This window comes from Neovison vison, chromosome 13 (assembly GCF_020171115.1).
Source record: "Neovison vison isolate M4711 chromosome 13, ASM_NN_V1, whole genome shotgun sequence".
NCBI lineage: Eukaryota > Metazoa > Chordata > Mammalia > Carnivora > Mustelidae > Neogale > Neogale vison.
In genome coordinates, this window is record NC_058103.1 from 106,855,453 (window position 1) to 106,874,557 (window position 19,105).

The 19,105-nt window shown below is 39.6% G+C and overlaps 2 non-coding genes and 1 pseudogene across 2 annotated transcripts; 2 read left to right on the forward strand and 1 right to left on the reverse strand.

Moving 5' to 3' along the window:
- Positions 1-19,105, reverse strand: part of LOC122894657 — a 28,968-nt pseudogene that overhangs the window by 4,069 nt on the left and 5,794 nt on the right.
- Positions 6,373-6,490, forward strand: LOC122894859. Its single transcript, XR_006381865.1, has one exon. It is a non-coding gene; the product is annotated as a U5 spliceosomal RNA (small nuclear RNA).
- On the forward strand, positions 14,762-14,877 carry LOC122894858. The gene has a single exon (XR_006381863.1). It is a non-coding gene; the product is annotated as a U5 spliceosomal RNA (small nuclear RNA).

The window sequence follows — 19,105 nt, forward strand, 5'->3', positions numbered from 1 at the left end:
CAACCTGGGACTCTGGGATCATGATCTGAGCTGAAGGCAGATGGCTCAACTGTCTGAGCCACCCAGGTGACCAGCACCCCGATTTTAAATATTGTTTTTTGTTGTTGTTTTAATTTAATTTTTTTTTTAAAATTTTAGAGAGATAGAGAGAGAGCATGAGTGGGGGAAGGGGCAAAGGAAGAGGGAGAATCCCAAACAGACTCTGAGTTGAGTTCTGGAGGCTGATGTGAGACTCGATCCTCTGAGATCATGACCTAAGCTGATCTCAAGAGTCAGACGCTTAACCAACTGAGCCACCCAGGCACCTCTTAAATGTTTGAGGGTTTTTTTAAGATTTTATTTTTAAGTAATCTCTATACCCAACATGGGGCTTGAATTTGCAACCCTGAGATCAAGAGTGACATGCTCTTCCAACCAAGTCAGTCAGGCGCCAATGATTTAATTTTTTATTTTTTAGGATTCTGTTTACTTGACAGAGATAGACACAGCAAGAGAAGGAACACAAGCAGGGGGAGTGGGAGAGGGAGAAGCAGGCCTCTGCTGATGAAGGAGCCCCATGTGGGGCTCGATCCCAGGACACTGGGATCATGACCTGAGTTGAAGGTAGCTGCCCAACCACCGAGCCACCTAGGCATTGGTCAGTCTAGCTAAAGGTTTGTCACTTTTATTTATGTTATCCATGAGCCAGCTTTTGGTTTCATTGTTTGCTCTATTATTTAATAGTCTTTATTTCATTAAGTTCTGCTATGATCTTTTATATTTCCTTCTCTCTGCTTTTTCAGATTTAGTTTGTTTTTCCTTTTTAAGTGTGTTAAAATGGAAATTTATTATTTTGAGACCTGTTAGTTTATTGTATTGAGACCTTTCTTTTTTCTTAATGTAGACATTTACACCTTTAAATTTTCCTCTAAGTACTGCTTTTAAAAATTTGTAAGTTATAAATTTATAAAATTTCCTGTAAGCACTGCATACAGATGCATTACATGAGCTTTAATAGGTTGTATCTTCATTTTCATTCACCTCAAAGTGTTTTCTAATTTCTCTTTTTTTTTTTTTTTAAGATTATTTATTTATTTATTTGACAGAGAGAGAGATCACAAGTAGGCAGAGAAGCAGGCAGGGAGAAAGGAAGGGAAGCAGGCCCCCTGTTGAGCAGAGAGCCCGATGTGGGACTCGATCCCAGGACCCTGAGATCGTGACCTGAGCCGAAGGCAGTGGCTTAACCCACTGAGCCACCCAGGTGCCCCCTCTAATTTCTCTTTTGATCTCTTTCTTGACACATTGGTTATGTAGGAGTGTGTCATTTAATTTCTGCCTGTTTGTGAGTTTCTCAAATTTCTTCCTGTTACTGATTTCTAGTTTCATTTCACTGTGGTCAGAGAACACTGTTGTATTACGTCTATCCTTTTAAATTTATTGAGCTTTGTCTTATGGTCCACCATACCTCTATCCTAGAGAATGTTCCATGAGCACTTGAGAAAAATGTATATTCTGTTTTGGATCAAATGTTCTAAATAGATGTCTCTTAGGTCTAGTTGGTTTATAATGTTTTCTTTTTCTTTCTTTTTTTAAGATTTTGTTTATTGTATTTTACAGAGCGAGAGACAGGGAGAGCGGGAACACAGGCAGGGGGAGGGGCAGAAGTAGAAGGAGACACAGGTTCCCCACTGAGCAAGGAGCCCAACTCAGGGCTCAATCCTAGGACCCTGGGATCATGACCTGAGGCAAAAGCAGACACTTAACAACTGAGCCACCAGGGTGCCTCTACAATGTTTTCAAATCTTATATTTCCTTATTGATTGCCTAGTTGTTCTATCTAATTTTTGAAAGTGGAATACTGAAGTCTCTATTATTTTGAATTGTCCGTTTTTGTTAGTTTTTCCTTCATGTATTTTGGTGCTTTCTCATTAGGTACTTATTTGTTTATAATTATTATATCTTCCTGATGGATTGGCCTTTTTTGAATTATAAAATGTCCCTATCTCTTTTTTTTGTTTTAAAGTCAATTTTGTCTGAAATTAAGATAATCATTCCAGCTTTCTTTTGTTTGCTATATGCATGATATATTTTTCCAGCTTTTTTTTTTTTTTTCAGATTTTATCTATTTAGTTGAGAGAGAGAGAGTGAGTGCACAAGTAGGGTGAATGGCAGGCAGAGGGAGAGGGAGAAGCAGGCTCCCCTCTGAGCAGGGAGCCCGATGTGTGACTCCATCCCAGGACTCTGGGACCATGACCTGATCCAAAGGTAGATGCTTAATCAACTGAGCCACCCAGGTGCCCTTCAGCTTTTATTTTCAGTCTCTTTGTATCTTTGAATCTAGTATGTCTTCAATAGGCAGAATATAGATGGATCTTGTTTGTTTTGTTTTAAATCAAGTCTGACAATCTCTGCCTTTCAGTTGAATTGTTTAATCCATTCACATTTAATGTTCTCATTGATATACTTGAAGATATACTCAACTTTTTGTTTTCTATGTGCTTCATATCTTTTATGTTCATCTATTCTTTTACTGGTTTCTTTTTGCATTACATGAATATTTTCTAATTTAGCATTTTAAGTCCTCAAATGATTTTTAAACAATTTTTTAAAATTTCCCTAGTGATTTCTCTAGGGCTTACCATACACACCTTAACTTATCAGAATCAATTTCAGATTTTTACTTATTTTCTGCAATATATAGAAATGTTACTCCTAGGGCGCCTGGGTGGCTCAGTGGGTTAAGCCGCTGCCTTCGGCTCAGGTCATGATCTCAGGGTACTGGGATCGAGTCCTGCATCGGGCTCTCTGCTCTGCAGGGAGCCTGCTTCCTCCTCTCTCTCTCTCTGCCTGCCTCTCTGCCTACTTGTGATCTCTCTCTGTCAAATAAATAAATAAAAAATCTTTAAAAAAAAAAGAAAGAAAAAAGAAATGTTACTCCTATATAGTTCTCTTTCCTATGCCCTTTTTGTAGTCTTATTGTTAGGTCACACCTATAAATTTTATAAGCTAAACAAAACATTGTTATCATAATGACTTTATATAATTTTATGTCTTTTTAAAGAAGTGAGGGAAGAAAAGAGAGCAAGTATGTATTTATCATTTTTATAATATTCTCTTATTTATCATTTCTGGTTGTCTTTATTCTTCTGGATTTCAGTACTTTAGCTCAGTACAGCTTTGCTCCCTCACAAACTCTATGTGCTCTTATTGACAAAAATGTTACATTTCTTTTTTTTTAACATTACATTTCTGTGTGATAGACCTAACAATACATTATAAACAAATTGTTTTACATAATTGATTTTTTTAAAGATTTATTTATTTATTTGAGAGAGAGGGAGGGAGAGGGAGTATGAGCAGGGGGAAGGGCAGAAGGAGAGGGACAAGCAGACTCCCTGCTGAGAGGAGAACCAGATACCGGCTTGATCCCAGGACCCAGCCTGCTTCCCTCTCTCTCTCTCTACCTGCCTCTCTGCCTACTTGTGATCTCTCTCTGTCAAATAAAATAAATAAAATCTTTAAATAAAATCTTTAAATAAATCTTTAAATAAAATCTTTAAAAAAAAAAAATCCCTCCTTGTCTTTGGCTTTTGGCATTTTTACTATGACATGTCTGTTTGTGGATTTCTTTGAATGTATTCTATATGGAATTCACTGGGCTTCCTGGATATGAAAATCATTGTGTTTCTATAATTTGGGAAGTTTTCAGCTATCATTTCTTCAAAATTTTTTTTCTGCTCCTTTCTCTCTTCTGATACTCCCATTACACATATCCTGATGTGTTTAATGGTGTCCCATTTCTTTGAGGCTCTATTAATTTTTCTTCATTATTTTCCTCTCTGTCCTTGGATTATATAATCTCTATTGATCTATCTTCAAGTCTGCTAGTTCTTTCTTTTGCTAGTTAACATCTGTGAATCCCGACAATGTATTTTTCATTTCAATTACTGTACTTTTCAACTCCAACATTTTCACTTGTTTCTTTTTTTTTTTTAAAGATTTTATTTATTTATTTGACAGAGAGAGAGATCACAAGTAGACGGAGAGGCAGGCAGAGAGAGAGAGAGGGAGGCAGGCTCCCTGCTGAGCAGAGAGCCCGATGTGGGACTCGATCCCAGGACCCTGAGATCATGACCTGAGCCGAAGGCAGCGGCTTAACCCACTGAGCCACCCAGGCGCCCTCACTTGTTTCTTTTAAAATAAATTTTATCCCTTTATTAATATTCTCTATTTGATGTGACATTGTCCTCATACTTTACTTTACTTCCTTAAACATATTTGTAATAGCTACTTTCAAGTCTTTGTTAAACTCAACATCTGGTTGCTTTCATAGGCAGTTTTTGTTGACTGTTTTTTTCCCCAACATATAGGTCATACTTCTTCTGTTTCTTTGCATCTCTCATAATTTTTTTTGCTGCAATGGCAAATCCAGGCTCTCACCAGTTTCTCTGACCAACCAACTATAAATTGGAGGTTCTCATGATCCCCCTCCTCAGATTTTATTAACTTGCTAGAGCAACTCACAGAATTAAGGAAAACAATTTACTTACTAGATTACTGGTTTATTATAAAAAGATATAACTCAAGAACAGCCATATGGAAGAGATACATAGCCCAAAGTGTGTGGGAAAGGATGCTTTCCATACTCTCTTTGGGTACACTGCTTTCCCTGCATCTCCAGGCATTCACCACCAGTCCTGAAGCTCTGAACCTCATCCTTTTGGGTTTTTATGGAGACTTCATCATTTAGGCATGATTAATTAAATCACTGGCCATTGATTCAACCTCTCCTCTCTGGAGGTGATTAGTATCATCCTATACCAGTAGTGATAAATCATGTAGATGTATGTACTCTTGAAATGAGGTGATGAAAATGCAATATATCATCTATGTAGTTTTCCTCTCAAAAACATATTACTACAGTCTAATCACAAGAAAAATATCAGATGAGTCCTAGTAGAAGGACATTCTACAAAATGTCTTACCACTATGCCTGGGGCCTTATGAGCACAGAGCTAGGGCCTTATAAGCACAGGGTAACTGCATACACTGCCTACCCATGAAAACCCACCTGTCTACAGCAAACCCCACACTTAATGGTGGTCCAGTGAAAGCTAAGACGAGAAGAAGAAAAAGATGCCCACTATCATTGCTTCAGTTCAATGTCTCTATTAGATTTCCCACCCAGTTAAATCAATCAAGAAAAAGAAATAATAAAAAGTATGGATTTATAAGGAGAAAACAACATTGTCACTTTCAGATGATATGTTTGCATACATACAACATCCAATAGAATCTACAATCATTAGAACCAGAGTTTAAGATTGTTGAATGCAAGAGTGATAAATAAAAGTCATTTGCATTACTATATACCAATAATAAGCAATGATAAATTGCAATTTGAAAAATCTATACTAGTCAAGTTGGTGGCTCAGTTGATGGAGCAAACAACTCTTGATCTCAGGGCTGGAAATTCAGGTCCCACCTTGGTATAGAGATTACTTGAGAATAAAATCTTTAGAGGCACCTGGGTGCCTCAGATGGTTAAGGGTCAGACTCTTGATTTTGGCTCAGATCATGATCTCAGGTTCATGGGATTGAGCCCTGCCAGGGTACCAGTCTCAGCAGGGGTGTCTGCGTGTCCTTCTTCCTCTGCTCCTCCACCCCCTGGAATAAATAAATAAAATACTATACCTTGGCTAATTGAATATAAATTTAAAATTAAAATCTTTTTTAAAAATAAAATAAATCAGGGATGCCTGGGTGGCTCAGTGGGTTAAGCAGCTGCCTTCGGCTCAGGTCATGATCCCAGTGTCCTGGGATCGAGTCCCACATCGGGCTCCTTGCTTGGCAGGGAGCCTGCTTCTCCCTCTGCCTTTGCCTGCCATTCTGTCTGCCTGTGCTTGCTCTCTCTCCCTCTCTCTCTCTAATAAATAAACAAAATCTTAAAAATAAAATAAAATAAATCATACTCAAAGTTCCAACTTAGGAACAGAGGGGGTATAGCTCAGTGGTAGAGCATTTGACTGCAATTTAGGAACAGAGAAAATCAGAATGTGTCTAGTTGACCAAGACAAAATTTAGATGTCAGGCAGCTGAGTCTCTGCGTTCGGCCTTAAAGGTTGCCCCAGAGCAACGTTTTGAACACTATTTCCGGAGTCTGTAGGGTCATTAGTCAGTGTTATTTGCATACCCATAATACATTGCAAACAGTATAATTGTTTTTCAAGTAAAAAAAAAAATTCCTTATTTGACTTTTCTAAGTGTGAGGATGTTATTTTCAGAATTCCTGGGATAAATTTCTGCAGGCACAAACTCTTATAATAAAGAGCCACCCTCGGTGTTTTAGGAGTTACATTTACCTGAAAAATGAGTTAGGTAAGCTCATTTTCAATGCTCTGGTTTCTCTTCAGATCGTATAAATCTTTCGCCTTTTACTAAAGATTTCCGTGGAGAGGAACAATTCTGAGTTTTAACCCAATTTTTTGAGGCCTTGTTACTTAGCAAGGCTATCTATAAAGTTAAAAAGAAGTATGATATGAGTTCAGTAAAATTTAACTATTGAGTAGGTTTTTGCAGTTAAGTATTACAAGGAAGTAGTTATTCTCCTTGAGTGTTCCGTGTATATCATATACGATATGATTGTTGTCACAGGTTTTGATTTTGGTCAATGCGGTAAGTATTAGCTATATGTTTTTATTTTGTATAGTTTTATTGAAATAAGTTTTTTGTTTTTTGTGGTTTTTTTGCATTGACCTTTAAGTTGGTGTATTGAACAGAGAGATCACTAGTAGGCAGAGAGGCAGGAAGAGAAAGAGGGGGGAAGCCTGCTCCTGGGCTGAGCAGAGATCCCAGTGCGGAGTTTAATCCCAGGATCTTGGGACCATGACCCGAGTTGAAGGCAGAGGCTTAACCCACTAGCCACCCAGGTGCTCCAGTATGATTTTTTTCTGGCCTTTCGTGGTACTTTATTCTGTGAGAAGTGAGTAACTTTTTATGCACCTAAGGGGTTCTGAATATGCAGTGTGCAAACCACATCTGTTGTGGATTGGGTCCAGGACTTTTCAGTACCCTATCTTCTCTAACCCATGGAGTCAGACACTAAAGCTCACTTTCTTTTCTTTTAATTAATTATTTATTTGACAGACAGAGATCACAAGTAGGCAGAGAAGCAGGCAGAGAGTGGGGAGGAAGCAGGCTCCTCGCTGAGCAGAGCCCTATGCGGGGCTCGATCCCAGGACCCTGGGATCACGACCTGAGCCGAAGGTAGAGGCTTTAACCCACTGAGCCACCCCGGCACCCCTAAAGCTCACTTTCTATGTTAAGGAACTGACTCACACAAGGAGGCTGAGAAGAGATCTTATGACTGCCATCTTCAAGTTGTAGGCCCAGGAAAGGAGGTGTGCAGTTCCAGTTGAAATGAAAAACTGAGAACCAGGGGAGCCAGTGCTGTAAGTCTGGGTCCAAGGCCCAAGAACCAGGAGTGCCAAAGACCAAGAACAATAGAAAATGTGTCTTCCAGGGACGCCTCCGTGGCTCAGTTGTTAAGCGGCTGCCTTCAGCTCTGGTCATGGTTCCAGGGTCCTGGGATGGAATCGGGCTTCCTGCTCCGTGAGCCTCCTTCTCCCATTGTGGTCTGCCTCCCTCCTTGTGCTCTCTCTTTCTCTATCTCTCTGTCAAATAAATAAAAATCTTAAAAAAAAAAAAAATGTGCCTCCCTGTTCAAGCACAGAGAGTAAATTTGCTCTTCTGCCTTTTTGTTTTCTGTTTGGGCCTTCTGTTCATTGGATGATGCCCACTGCAGTGATGAGGGTGATCTTTCCTCACTCCGCTAATTCAAATGCTAATCTCTTCCAGACACACCCCGAAATGATGTTTATGACCTATCAACTATCTGAGCTTCCCTTAGCTGACATACAAAATGAACCATCACAGGGGCGCCTGGGTGGCTCAGTCCTTAAGCGTCTGACTTTGGCTCAGGTCATGAACCCAGGGTCCTGGGATTGAGCCCTCCATCAGGCTCCCTGCTGATGGGCAGCCTGCTTCTCCCTCTCCCACTTGCCCTGCTTATGTTCCCTCTCTAGCTGTGTCTCTCTCTGTCAAATAAATAAATAAAATCTTTTAAAAATAAAATAAAATAAAATGAACCATCACAGGCGCGCCTCGGTGGGTCCATCAGTTAAGCCTCTGCCTTCAGCTCAGGTCATGATCCCAGGGTCCTGGGACTGAGCACCGCATCAGGCTCTCTGCTCAGGAAGGAGGCTGCTTCCCCCCCCCTCTCTCTGCCTACTTATGATCTCTCTCTGTCAAATAAATAAATAAAATCTTAACAACAACAAAAAAAGAAGACGAAGAAGAAGAAGAAGACGAAGAAGAAGACAAAGACGACGAAGAAGAAGATGAAGACGAAGAAGACGAAGAAGAAGACGAAGAAGAAGAAGACGAAGACGAAGAAGAAGAAGATGATGACGACGAAGAAGAAGAAGAAGCTCCCAACATCCACGCCCCAAGTCAGGAGTCACTAAACCACCTCACTTCCACAGGGCAGCTGGGCTGGGCTGGGCTTAAAGAGAGGTGGCCAGAGTGACTGACTTTAAGAGATCTACAGAAGACCCCTTTCCTGCCTCATTTTTACTTTACTGCCCTTCTCCCATTTCACAAAGTAAACATTTTCCTGTTATCCGCCCTAAACTTTACCAAGGAACAATGCTAGAGGATGTAAAAACTTCTGGGGCTCCCAGTAAATGTCAGCTTGAAATATTTATATCAATTTGGAGGAAGGAGATGAATCTGGACAGCAAATTCTTTTGTAAATTAAAAAATTTCCATATCTTTTCTTCCAATAAAATTTGAGGATTTAATTTGTCATTAATAGTTCATTATATGGTAGTGAGTGACACTGTTGAAACTCCTTCCATCCACTGACTAATGGGAACAAGATTTCTCAGGTTACAGCTTTTAATAAAAATGAAAAAAAAAGGGAAGCCTGGGTGGCTCAGTGGATTAAGCCTCTGCCTTCAGCTCACGTCATGATCTCAAGGTCCTGGGATGGAGCCCTGCATCAGGCTCTCCGCTCAGCGGGGAGCTTGCTTCCTCCTCTCTCTCTGCCTGCCTCTTTGCCTACTTGTGATCTCTGTCAAATAAATAAATAAATAAATGAAATGGAAAAAAAAAATGGGGCGCCTGGGTGGCTCAGTGGGTTAAGCCTCTGCCTTCAGCTCAGGTCATGATCTCAAGGTCATGCTTCCTGACCTGCTTCCCTTCCTCTCTCTCTGCCTGCTGCTATGCCTACTTGTGATCTCTCCCTCTCTGTCAAATGAATAAATAAAATCTTGAAAAGAAAAAGGACTGGTGGGGCGCCTGGGTGGCTCAGAGGGTTAAAGCCTCTGCCTTCGGCTCAGGTCATGATCCCAAGGTCCTGGGATCGAGCCCCGCGTCGGGCTCTCTGCTCCGCAGGGAGCCTGCTTTCTCCTCTCTCTCTGCCTGCCTCTCTGCCTACTTGTGATTTCTCTCTGTCAAATAAATAAAATCTTTAAAAAAAAAAAAAAAAAGAAAAAGGACTGGAAAGAAACCCTGTATTTTCTGGCAATAAGCAACATGCATCCATTTAATTAAGAAATGTATTTCCAATAAAATGATAACTTTATGTTTAATAATATTCAAAATTATGGAGTGTGTTTATGTAGTATGTTATGTTTATGATCAAGTGTGTAGTACTAATAATTACAATAATAAATTAATCCAGAAGAAAAAAATTAATGCATAGAATTTTAAGCCCAAACAATGTGGAAAATGTTTTAAAATTCAAGTAATGTACTTATTTTGTCATAGTGAAATATGATTGAGTAATAAATAAAACACTTACAGGTATAAAAATATTTGCATTAAATTCTTGGGGAAATGGAAGTAGAAAAACAAGTTTGAGGGGCACCAGTGTGGCTCACTCATTAGGCATCTGCCTTGGGCTCAGGTCATGATGATGTCAGGGTCCCTGTTCAGCGGGGAGCCTGCTTCTTCCCCTCCCGCTCCCCCTGCTTGTGTCCCCTCTCTCACTGTCTCTCTCTGTCAAGTAAATAAAATATTTTTTATTTATTTTTATTTATTTGAGAGAGAGACAGTGAGAGACAGCATGAGCGAGGAGAAGGTCAGAGAGAGAAGCAGACTCCCCTTGGAGCTAGGAGCCCGATGTGGGACTCGATCCCAGTCCCGGGATCATGACCTGAGCCGAAGGCAGTCGTCCAACCAACTGAGCCACCCAGGCGTCCCAATATAATCTTTTTTAAAAAGAAAAAAGAAAAACAAATTTGAGAAGAGAAAGTAATTAGGTAAACAAACAATTAAAATTTTTTTATATTAAAAAATATTTAATTTTTAAAAATAGGGGACCCTGGCCCTGGGTGCTACAGTTGGTTGGGCAACAGACTCTTGGTTTGGGCTCCAGTCAAGATTTGGGGGCTGTGGGATCGAGTCATGCTGGGCTGTGCACTCAGCGTGGAGCCTCCTTGAGATTCTCTCTCTCTCTCTGCCTTCTTCCGCTCAAGCGTGCTCTCTCTCTCAAATGAAAAAATAAATCTTTAAAAAAAAATTATGAGGGTAGTTATCAAATCTCTTGGGCATTTATTTTCCAATGATTGCATTTTAAAGTGGTACAACAGCTTAGCGTAGCAATATTTACAATGTACAAAAAATCCATCCTTTGCATCTATTTAATTGTATGATATTGTAAGTTATATTATGGAAGCTATACATATGATTTTTTAAAAGATTTTATTTATTTATTTGACAGAGAGATCACAAGTAGGCAGAGAGGCAGGCAGTGAGAAGCAGGCTTCCTGCTTAGCAGAGAGCCCGACGTGGGACTTGATTCCAGGGCCCTGAGAACATGACCTGAGCTGAAGGCAGAGGCTTAACCCACTGAGCCACCCAGGCGCCCCTATACATATGATCTTTAAGGTGTGCACAAGGAATATATATTTTCAGAATTCTTTAGGAGCTGTAAGAGCAAAATATTGGACTCCCTGACCTTAACAAGTGGCCTGTGGCAGGAACTGAGCACCAAAAAGAAGCAGCGCCCCTTCGTGGCCAGGAGAGAGGCTGCAGCAAAAATGAGAAAGGAGTCCTAGAAAGAAGGTAAATCTGGGGATGAGAGCTGAGACCTAGAGGTTTAATCCACCTCCATAGGAGTCCCTCTCCACTGCCGAATCTGTAAGGGTTAGGTGTTGCTCCTATGCTCGGACCTCCTACTTGCAAGTGTGGCCCCTGGGTTCTAACCACAACAAATAGGAACCAGAGAACAATCTATAAGAACACGCAAGGATGATTTAACAATCTCTTGATGCAGGTATCCACTGGAAGAGATTGGAGCAAAAGAATCCCATGAAAAATAATAATAAACTCATGAATGCAGAAAAAGCAATAAACTTGAATACTCATTCATTATACATATGCACATATATATTAATCTGAACATACTAGAAATAGAAGGGAATTTGCCCAAGCTAATGAAGAATACCAACCAAAACACCACAGGTAAACAACGTGTTGTAAATTTTCCCTTTGGAGTCAGAAAGAAGGCAAGAATCAAAATTTCAATCCAAAATTCCAATTAAAGTGGCACCTGGGTGGCTCAGTGGGTTAAGCCACTGCCTTCCGCTCAGGTCATGATCCCAGGGTCCTGGGATCGAGCCACATCCGGCTCTCTGCTCAGCAGGGAGCCTGCTTCTCCCTCTCTTTCTCTCTGCCTGCCTCCCTACCCACTTGTGATCTCTGTCTGTCAAATAAATAAATAAAATCTTTTTAAAAAATTCTAATTAAAGGTTTCTATGATCTTTTTGTTGTTGTTGTTTTTAGGGTATATCTTCTATTAAATACCAGTATGAATTGTTGCCAGGAATGGAAGTGCCAGCCCCATAACAAACAATGAAATTGAAACTCCACCTTTGCAATCAGACATGGGTTCACGCTTTGGATTCAGAAGCCCTGGGAACTCCACGACTCTATGGAGCATGGAATGCTAAAAACAAAAGTTAACCTTCCTTTTGGTTCTCTAACCAGTTAAAGCTGCTCAAGACCTTTCCGTAATGAAGCAGAGAAATGTCCAGAAGGTGAAGGTCATTTAAAGCTTAGGAGCAAGGAAACACTCTTCGTAGCATTCAGATTTGCTCCTTTCCTGTTCCATCAGTGTCTTCGCCCCTGGACAATGCCTGTGAGCCTAGCTATTATCATAGGGGGGACCTTTGCATGTTCATGGATCTCTAACTTCTCATTACATTGAGAAATATAAAAAACATGCAAAAAGTATTAAAGCAAATGTATGCACAGATGAACCCAGCAGACATGACTCTAAGTGAAAGCAGCCAGTTACAGGGGCTACATGTTGTCTGCTTCTATTTATATGAAATATCCAGAATAGGTACTTTAGAGACAGAAAGTAGAATAGTGGTTTCCAGAGGCTGGGGAGCAGGGAGTGTTCATGTGTGTGTGTGCTGCTCATGGGTAGAGTTTCTATTTGAGGGGACAAAAATGTTCTAAAATTAGATTGTGGTGATGATTGCACAACTCTGAATATAGTAAAAACCATTGAATTATACACTTTAAATGGATGAATTGTATGGCAAGTAAATCATATCCCATAAAGCTGTTTTAAAATTGTAATAACTTTTTATTTTTATTTTTTATTTTAAATTATTTATTAAAGATTTTATTTATTTGACAGAGAGAGGGAGGGAGGATATAAGCAAGGGGAGGGACAGGCAGAGGGAGAGGGAGAAACAGGCTCCTGACCTAGCAACACCCAGGTATCATGACTTGAGCAGACTTTAACCTATTGAGCCACCCAGGTACTCCTATAATAGACTTTTTAAAAAATTAAGATGTGAAATTTAAAATATATGTCACATCTGATTGACTAGTTACGAGCAAAGGAACCAGCAAAGTGAGAAAAAAGTGCCAATTTAAAGAAGGTGTCAAAGTTGGGAAGGAAAATGTTTATATATATATGTTCAGCTAGAAGAAAACAAAAAGAGCTGTAATTTCCTTCCTCAAGGTTGCTCAGTTGCCACAATAGTTAGGGAACCCTTGCAAGCAGTTCAGATCTAGTAACAGCACTGCCCAAGAAAGAAAAGCACATTTTTTTTTCCCTTGGGTGGGGTGAGGGGTGGGGGGTTGGGGGGAGGGTGATGTCTTTTTTTAAATTTAAATTCAACTAATTAACATATCGTGTCTTATTAATTTCAGAGGTAGAGTTCTGTGCTTCATCAGCTGTCTGGAACACCCAGTGTTCATTCCATCCAGTGCCCGTCTCAACGCTCATCATCCAGATATCCCTTCCCCCCACTCTCCCCTCCAGCAAGCCTCAGTTTGTTTCCTATGATTAAGAGCCTCTTATGGTTTGTCTCCCTCTCTGATTTCATCTTGTTTTATTTCTCTCAGGTTTGTTTCTTCTGCTAACCAGAATCAACAAGCACATCAAAGAACAATACATAGGGAACAGCACATTTTTAAAGCCTAATAAGGGTAAGATGCCTGGCTGGTTCAGTTCAAAAAGCACCTGGCTCTTGATCCTGGGATCATGAGTTCAAACCCCACACTGGGTAGAGATTACTTTTCTTTTTCAAAGAGTCTATTTATTTGACAGAGGGAGATCACAAGTAGGCAGAGAGGCAGGCTGGGGGGGGGGGCGGGGAGCAGGCTCCCCGCTGAGCAGAGAGTGAGATGATGCGGGGCTCGATCTCAGGATCCAGCATGACCTGAGCCAAAGGCAGAGGCTTTAACCCACTGAGCCACCCAGGCGCCCCTAGAGATTACTTAAAAAAAAAATAAATAAATTTAGGGGCGCCTGGGTGGCTCAGTGGGTTAAAGCCTCTGCGTTTGGCTCAGATCATGATCCCAGGGTCCTGGAATCGAGTTCCGCATGCCTCTCTGCCTACTTGTGATCTTTGCCTGTCAGATAAATAAAATATTAATAAATAAATAAATAGATAACTAAACATTTAAAAAAAAAAAAAAAGTAAAAGCATAGGATAAAGAGACCCGGGTTCTGAAACTGGAATACGAGATTTCATCTCCCAAAGCAGCAGCACAGCAGCAGGCGGGGCAGGAAACCGGACGCCAAGCACTCCGGCTCCAATTTTAAACAGGATACCGACAGGAATTTTTCTCAAATGGCAGACGAAAATGCAGAATGGTCAAGAGTGTATACCCAGCAGGTGCACGGTTAAACCAGGACAAACGAACACCCTTATGCCTATCACGCAGCTTAGGAAACAAATACAACTCTCGCGTGCTCTTCTCAACCTGACCTCTCCCTCCCCACTGAAGGGAGGAACCACTGCCCTGAATTTTGGATCAGTCTCTTATTTATTAATTTTCTCTTGTTCAATTTAATGACAGTCTTTACTCGACAGAAAACAAACTCAGCTGTACAAATACATCAAACATAAAGACCGAGTCCCTTATTAATAGGCATTTAGGTCCAGTCAATCCTCTTCTTCGCCCCCTAATGGAGACGCCGAGGTACAGGGTGAATACTAACCTATTTTCCGAACCCAAAGAGCGGTGACTCGATTATTTGCATACCCACAGTGCACTGCACTGCACACGGTACAAATTTAAAACAATTAAACTTAAAAATTCTTCCACTTGTGTGTTTTACATTTAAGATATCTAATTACAGAGTAACCTAAAAATTTTTATTCAGGCAGAGAGTCTTTCCGTTAACCAGCTACCATCACTGTACTAGGAGTTTCTTTTACCTGAGGTGTGAGATAGAGAAACTAGCTTTATACTCTGGTTTCTCTTCAGATCGCATAAATCTTTCGCCTTTTACTAAAGATTTCCGTGGAGAGGAACAATTCTGAGTCTTAACCCAATTTTTTGAGGCCTTGCTTTGGCGAGGCTAATTTGTGAAGTTAAAAAAAAAGGCCTATAAAATAGTTGGTTTTGCGTAAGTCTGTGGGTAGGACGTTTCCCCGGTGGTGGTGTGTCAGAAACTTGGGTTTATTTTTTATATTTATCTTGGCTTTTTTTTTTTATGTATGTTTTCGCTTGGGTTTTGAGAATTCAGTTGTTTGGTTGCGGGTACGGGTCTTTTTTTACTTATGGGTCTCTTGTCGGTGATTAAAAAGCTTACCCCTGTGTTTGTTTTGGTTTTGTTTCTTCTCTCCTGTGTGTGTTGTGTTTGTTCACTTCCACATATGAGTGAAGCCATGGTATTTTTGTTTTTGGCTTATTTTGCTTAGCATAATACCTTCTATCTAGTTCCATCCACGTGTTTGTAAATGACAGGATTTCATTCGGGTTTAACGTTTTACAAGTCAGTTACTTGCTCTCTTGTCAAGTAGAAGCAGGGGCTTTGAAGTTTTGTTTTTGTTGTTTTTTTGGTTTTTGTTTTTTTAAAGCTGGCTAAATAACGAAGAAGAAGGAAAGTGTATGAGGTTGGTTTTTTAAAATCTAGTCCAAGATCTTTCATCGTTAAACCAGTATAGAAGATTAAAAGTGCTCTTTTTTGGTGCTAAATCTTCTAAATCCAGTGTGTATTTGCATGTTGTGTATTTCATTTGGGGTCAGCTGCTCTACAAGTGCTCAACCAGCACGTGAAACTAATGACAGTATTGGGCAGCACAGGTCTTGTACTAATTACATTGCCCCAACAGCCCAGTTTAATAGATCCTTTCTCTCTTCTTAGAGGTTTTGTTTGTTTTCCTAGATTTTGGTTATTAGAATGATTTTACTCACAATGAGTATATGCAAGACTTTCTTTTCCTAAAGTGTAGAATGGAACCGCTGGGTCAGGGCAGGTAAATGTAATAATTTGTCTCAGGAGTTAATGTACCCATTTCCACTTCCAGCAGCGGCATTTGTGTATTCCCATAGCTTCTTGTCTTCACTAGTCCTTTGCTGACTTTTATTTTTGCCCATCTGGTAGACATGAAATAGTACCTGACAGTTTTAATGTGCATTTCTCTAATTACTACTGAGGTTGAATATCTTTTTGAAGATTTTTTTGGCCATTATGGTTTATCTTCATTGAAGTGCCTGTATGTGTCTTTTGCACATTTCCACCCCCTTATATTGTGAATCTTTGTCTTAGTTAACACAACCTCTAGACTCTAGAGACTTTTAAATTTTTTAAAAGATTTATCTATTTTAGGAGTGCCTGGGTGGCTCAGTGGGTTATGCCTCTGCCTTCGGCTCAGGTCATGATCCCAGGGTCCTGGGATGGAGCCCCACATCGGGCTCTCTGCTCAGCGAGGAGCCTGCTTCTTCTCTCTCTGCCTGTCTCTCTGCCTACTTGTGATCTGTCAAATAAATGAATAAAATATTTTTTAAAAAAGTTTAAAGATTTATCTGTTTTAGAAAGAGAGCACACTCGAGGGTGAGGAGTAGAGGGAGAGAGGGAGAGAGAATCCTCAAGCAGACTCCACACTGAGTGCAGAGCCTGACTCTTGATCCCACAGCCTTGAAATCAAGAACCTGAAACCAAGAGTCTGACACTTAACCTACTGAGCCACCCAGGCACCTCTATAGAGGTTGCAAATAGTAATGTGTTGTTGGTTATATGATGCAGTTAACTTCTGTTTTTAGCTTCCCTCTCCATTCTTCTTATAGTATGTCTTGGTGAACTGGTCTTAGTTTTAATGTCAAATTGATTTTTTTTTCTTTCTGACGTGCTTTTTTGGTGTGTTTTTATAAATCACTACCTCAAGTTATTAAGGAAATTCTGTCTTTTAAAGTTGTGTCTTTCATATTTAAGTGCTTGGTTCTTCTGGAACTGAATTCTTGTGCATAGCGTGAAGTGTGGATCGATTTTTATCCACTCTCTGCCCCCCTGACTGACAGTTGTCCTGGCACTGTTTATTTATCAACTGGTGACTCCTTTCCCACTGATCTTCAGTGACAACTTTGATATACATCAGCTTTCCTTATGTACATGGCAATGTTTCTGAGCTTTCTCTATTTTCTTCTTAAATCAGTCTACTGAAGTATTACTGAATACGAAAATCTGTACTCTTTAACGTTTACACCTTGATAAGTTTAGAGGTAAGTATACACATCCATGAAACCGTCACCACAGTCAATGCCATAAACGTTGTGGGCTTTCTATTCTGTTCCTTTCAATACCATACATCTTACTTGCTATGGATTTAAAATAACATAAAACTCGAAATCCTACAGGCTTAGTTCCTCTTGTTTTCTTTTCAGGGGTAATTTGGCTATCCTTTGGTCTTTAAAAAAATGTTTAAAACTGCCTTGTCAATTTTCCTGAAAATCCCTGTTGGATCTGTATTAAACCCATAAATTAATTAAGGACAATTGAATCTTGTTAATGGACAGGATTTGTCTCTCCATATGTTTAAGTCTTCTTTGTTATTTTTCAGTAAAATGTTAAAAATGTTAAAATGTTAAATGTTAAAATGTTAAAAATGTCTACTAAAGATCTTATACCCTTTGCTAATTTTGAAAGTTGCATTTGAAAGTTGCTACAGTGCTCTTGTAGCTAAATGTAGTTGACTCTCGGGGCACCTGGCTGGTTCAGTTGGTAGAGCATGTGACTCTTTATCTCAGGGTTCTGAATTCAAGCTGCATGTTGCGTGGTAGAGCCTATTAAAAAAAAAAAAAAGTAGTTGATTCTTGTGTAGAACCTTATATATATCTGGCAATCTTACCTACTCTTTCATTAACGCCAATAAATTGTGTAGATTCTTTGAATTATCTATTTACAAAATCATATTATCTGGGACCTTTTCATTTCTTCCTTTCTATTACTTAGATTTATTTTTTATCTTATTGAGCAGTCAGCCTGTACAATGTTTATTATATAATAAGTAGAAATGAGTTCAGTGGACCCTTTTTTCTGAAGCCCTATTATAAAAGAATGCTTTCAAATGCTTCTCCATTGAGTTTGATATGTCCTTTAGGTATTATATACTTTTTATGGAGTGAAGGATATTTACTTATATATTACTTATATTTACTAAGAACTTCTACTGAATCTATTAAGATATGATCATATGGTTTTTCTTTTATTTAAAAAAAAACATTTTTAAAAAAGATTTTATTTGAGAGCGAGTATGAGCAGGGGGAGGAGCAGAGGGAGAAGCAGCCTCCCTGCTAAGCAGGGAGTCTGACTCGGGGCTTGATCTGGGACTCTGGGATCTGACCAGAACCCAAGGCAGATGCTTAACTGCTTAACACATTGAACCACCCAGGTGCCACTTTTTTTTTTTAAGATTTTATTTATTGATTTTTTTCTTTTCCTTTAGATTGCTAATGTGATGGATGCCATTGCGTGAACAAATGTTGAGCCAGTCTTGCATTTCTAGAATAAATATGTTTTAGACAAGATAACATAAACTGGGTTGTTCAAACAACAAAAATTTACTTCTCAAGGTTCTAGAGGCTGAAAGCCTGAGATCAAGGTGCCAAATGATAGCTGCTCGCCTTGCCACTGCCCCAGGATGCAGACAGCTGGCTTTTTTTTTCTTTATTTTTTTATGGATTTTTATTTATTTGTTTGAGAGGGAGTGAGTGAGAGCTGGAGAGCAGAAGCAGGGGGAGAGGCAGAGGGCGAAGCAGGCTCCCTGCCCAGCCAGGACTCTGGGATCATGACCTGAGCTGAAGGCAGATGCTTAATGATGAAGCCACCCAGGAGTCCCTCACAAAGGAATTTTAGGGGGCACACAAATACTCAAGCCACTGAAAAACCCAACTTGGTCACATTGTATTTTTTTAACATTCTTGGACTCAGTTTGTTGACACTGTTATTAGACTTTTATATTTAATTTCTCTAGTGGGATTTGCCAGTGAAAATATTACTTTATTGTTCTCTTCTTGTCTTGTTTTATTATCAAGGCTATAGAAACTTCTAATGAGCTGGAAAGTATTTTTTTTCTCCACCATCCCTTTTTTTTTTTTTTTTTTAAACCTCCTAATGATTTTGTATCAGGCTGGAATGATCTAGATGTTACTTGAATGTTTGCCAGCAAAGCCATCAAGTCCTGATATTTTGCTAGCGATTCTTGTCTTTTATAACTTGTCCTTTTATGACTTTCAGGTTTTCTATTTCATGAGTCACTTTTAAGTTATATATATATATATATATATATACACACACACACATGTATGT